Raw genomic sequence first — 4,743 nt, forward strand, 5'->3', positions numbered from 1 at the left:
TAGGATGTGGCTGGGAACTTAGGCCATTTTGCATGAGGAGTTAATTGTACTGCTTTCAAAAGTGCCAGAGAGAAGGGCTTGCACCAGCGACCTTGTACAATGTATTTAGGTAGCTGGGCTTCACTGACATCTAATTTATTTGGTTGTGTGCCCTGTCTTGGAACTGGCTAAAATGGTGAGAGGTGCTTCTGTCTCTGAAGTAGTCACGCATTTAATCCAAACACAACCACTATCCTCATCTGGCAAACGTGTCCAGAGCAATATCTGCCACTCTGCTGGAGGGAAGTGTCTAGATCATCCCTCTGCTACCCAATGACATCCAAGCGCAAACAGTGGTAATTAAAAAGCAAGGCCCAGTTTCCTCCTCTGCTCAGGGCATTTGCATTCCCATTTTATGCTTCCTTTAAAGATCCCCTGATCACAAGAATAAAGCTGGCCTAAAGAGAGTTTGCCTCGGGTCTTCTTGCTGCTGCTCTTCTGCTTTGGGTGAAACACTTCCATAAACCCAAAAGTAGTAGGACTAGCTTGAAGTCCTGCATGAGACAGGGTTTTAGGGAAGGGAGAGAGCTGCACTTCAGTCCTCTCCTCTGCAAAAGATAAGAGTATTTTACTTAAATAAGTGGAACAGTATGAGCAAGAAGACTGAATTTCAGTACATGCTGTACTCAGCATAGTCACCTCCTTAAGGCATTCTCCTGGGAGGGGGATGAAATCCATTGCGCAGAGGAAGGACTCAGCTCTATTTCTTCCACAGTGCGACCCACTGTGTGTTCTCTACCAAGCTGTTAGATAAATGGAGAAACAGAAATCCTGTCAACTTCATTCACATAGGTAGCCCTTTGACTTCTTTTGCTTTTCTGACAAGTGCTCAGTGCGCCTTGTTTGGAGGAGAATAGAATGTTTTGGGCAAAACAAGCAATTTTTCAGTTTTTCATATGGCAAGAAAAAAGGAAAAATGTCACATTTGGTTCAGATGGAACCGAATTTTTTTCCCCTTGGGAAAAGTCACTAAGAAGCCAAGACCCCACTCAACTTCTGGAGATGGAATCTCTTTGGCTGTAATAGAGAAGCATTTTAGTCCAGGTACCAGTCACTGTGCTGAATGCAGGGATATCAGCCTGAATTTCAGTGAGCAGGAAGTGAGACTAAGTAGTCATAGTACTCTCTTCTGGCCTTAAGAATTTACAAAATGGGTATTTTGCTAATTGCTTTGCAATGGGCGAAGGATCTGGAGCACAAATAGCCATATTAGGGCAGCCTCCCACATACGAACAGTGTAGAGGAGAGCCTTTTCCTGCAGTGCGAGCATGCCAGATTGCCTGTAGTTTGGCTTTTAGTGTTTAGAGCTGATCATCGATAGTCTAATGTAAAAGCAAAACAAAGAAATGCAATGCATCTAGATTTAGCTCACATGGGAAAAATACCTGAAAATAAATTACCCAAAATATACTGTATTTGAGCTTAATTATAGCTAGCATTGAACAGACTTTATATCTTTACACACACACACAAAAAAAAACTTTAGGATTAAATCAGCTAAAAGTCTTCAATTAAAATTTATATTTGTAAGAACCAGAGCTAAAGGTTTTGGTTATTTTGGATGTTTTAGATTAAGTGAAAGCATACTGTGTTTGCATGTTCCCAGGAAAGTGGCTATTTTTATACTGCTTAAGTTAAGACAGTTCTATTTATAATGAATGTTAGCCAATATATATGTACATATTACATAAGTATATTTATATACTGTACATATACCATAACTCAGAGTTTAACTGACTTAGGAATGACATTTTAGATAATATTTTTTTTTCCTAGTCTTCTCTTTGTATGAGGAATAACTGAAAACTATGTCATTAAAGTGACTGACATAAGATTAAAAGTACTGTACTACAAGAAACATTTATACTGTTTTTTTTTTTTTCAGGGGAGTTTTATTGATTGTTTCCAATACTTAAGAATTCTAGACTTAATTTCAGTGTAGCATTAAGCTCTAAAGAAATGGCTATGCACAGATGCTAAATGATATTCCAAGGTAATTTTGCAGTGTGTGTACAGTTGCGAAATATAGACACTTGAAATGAAAGCACAGAATTCAAAGCAGAAGTGGTAAACTAAATCTACTGTGATGTAGGTGAATATTTGTTATTTTAAACTTAAATTTAAAAAAAAAACAGCTTTTCGCTGCCTGCACTGTGAAGTGGGGAGAATTTTCTTTAGCATTATGTGTTTATGCATACTGTGCAAAATCATGTTTGCATTTGGCAAGATTATGCATCCTTTAGTTACTCTTCCTCAACTGAAGGAGGGACCATTGATGCTGGAGTGTGTTACCCAACCTTGGTATTGATTGTAGCTTAGCAATGTATTGATTATTTCTGTAGAAAAAGCATTCTAAAGTGTGTGCATTTTTGTTTCAGATGCTGACTGATTATAGCAAATAAAATAATAGTGGCATAGCATTTATCTTGTCTTTATAAAATAACTATTCCTGTATTTGAGGAAATTAATGAAAAACTGTCATTGTTAGTTATCAGCAGCACTGATGAAGATGATAAGCTCCATATGCTACCAGTTTTCTGCCTTCATGTGAAACAGCAATCGTACCAACACATAAGATCAGAATGGTTAAAGACAAGAATCCAGATTAGAAGAAGAAAGATTGTTGTGCAGCAATTTGTATAAAAGGGGTATCTATCCTGGAGGCAAACTGTGAAGCTGGTGCATGCAGACTGACATGGAGAACATGAGTAATTAAAAAAAAAACAAAAGTGCCAAAAAATGTTGCAAGAGGAAGCCAGAGACAGAGCAAGGGACCTCTATATGGAAGAAAATTGTCTAGGTCCTATCCTCACCTAACTACCCACCTATTTTCATTTGGCCGGGGCTCATATCCCATTGGTTTTATTGCTATCCTAGGGATGACATTTTCCATCTACTCTTTATCTTTCAATCATTAAAAATAGCTAAATTTTGTTACTGTCTCCAGGGAAAGAACTGGTAGGCTATTCAGTCATGTTTGGGGAAAGAAAATTAATAAACCTACTAGAGATTTTTGTTCTGGAGATGAGCCATAATCAAGAGCATGTCCTGGTGGCCAAGGTCTTCCCGAGGGTCCCCCGTGGCCCCTTGGCGGTCCCTGTGCAGGGGATCACGAGTCTGGCTGGAGGCTGAAAGGCGGGAGCGTCACCAGGCCCTTCCCATGGGGCAGGTTTGGGGTGTTTTGCCGTGGCCGGTGGGTCAGCACTGACGCTCCAAGCGCTGTGTGCCAAGGAACAGGCTCTTGAAAAGGCCCTTCCTTGGGTGCTGCTGTCTACTGTGTCGGTAGGAGCAACTGCAAAACCCTTTTAATCGATGCTAAATCTTGCAACTCCACATTACCACTAGCTTTGCAAATGCTAGCTGAGGACGTACTGAGCTGAACCCTAAGTGTGCAGGATTTCCAGTTGCTGGAAACGTTACTATCCTACTGCCACCCACCTGCCATTTGTCCTAGGTCCTCCTTTCCACTGAAGCCGAATTAAGTTACTAACCGTGGAAGCAGTCGTGTTCTAGATATGTGCTAGTTCAAAAGTGCGGGGCTTCTATTCTCTGTAAAGTGTTCCATTAGTAATGGTCACTATTGCAGAATGTATTTAAAAGCACCTATGTTGCCAAGAGCTTTTGCTTTCATGTGGCTTTTTTTTTTTCCAAAAAAAAATTTGTTTTGGAAATCATCCCGACAGGCTGTGCAAATCTGCATGCTTACCAGTGCATATTAAGTGTTTGATATGTGTCGTTTTTTTAATGCACTAATTGTTAGTCTCCTTACTTCCTAAGCTATCGTTTTACTTGCTTTTGACCATGGATTTCTTGGCCCTGCTATTTTGAAAAGCCATCAAGTTGCCACTGATTATGAGTGCTGTGATGCAGAGTTACATTTCTGGTCATGGTGCCACTGTGTCATTCTCTGACCAAAACTACTTATCATGTGGATGTTTGGGCCAAATGACACATTCGGATAATGAGGAGAAGGCTGACAGCCCGTCCTTGTGAGTGGCATAGTGCTAAGCTTGTCACGAAGGAAAGCATAAATCAGAACGGCTGAATGTCAGAATAAAATCATCGTGACAGCCTGTTATGTGACTATGTGGTTTTCACCATACTTCATTCCTTGTCACCGTGAGTAAGCAAAAAAAAAAAATTCTGGAAGAAGGAAAGGGGAAGGATATTGACAACATTACTCTGAAACTAAATTCAATAGAATTAGGCTGTATAATAATTTGTCTATAATCTGCAGCTCTCTGCTACTGCAGTTGCATTGCATCAGACCTGCAGGAGGAGTTGCAGCCAGTATCACCCGAGCCTTTCCCGCAGAGAGCGTCTTTCCGCTCGCTGATCCACCTTCCTGGATTGCAGGCTGGCTGGAAAGAGCGAGGTGAGCCCTACTGCAGCTACGTCTGTGCCTCACTAATGGAGAAACCCACTCTCCTAGAGCTCAAGGCTCCCCAGACCCATTTTGTGCTTATCACAGAGGCCACAGAGTCTCGTTAAAGCATGCAGAACTGGGGTCTGAGACTCTCTCCCTCTCTCAAGGCCTATTTTTTTGACTTTGGTCATGGCTCAATATTCACTGCCCATCTCTAAGCACCAGCAACTGGGTGGGCTGCTTGGGACAGTGGTGGGATGAGATTAGACGAATGGAAAGGACTCATATACTATGTGCCTTAAGGAGTGTTGATGGGAATATCACTGGTTTTATTTATT

Source organism: Tinamus guttatus, unplaced genomic scaffold, assembly GCF_059628265.1.
Source record: "Tinamus guttatus ecotype Peru unplaced genomic scaffold, ASM5962826v1 Tinamus_guttatus_pri_ptg000601l, whole genome shotgun sequence".
Classification (NCBI taxonomy): domain Eukaryota; kingdom Metazoa; phylum Chordata; class Aves; order Tinamiformes; family Tinamidae; genus Tinamus; species Tinamus guttatus.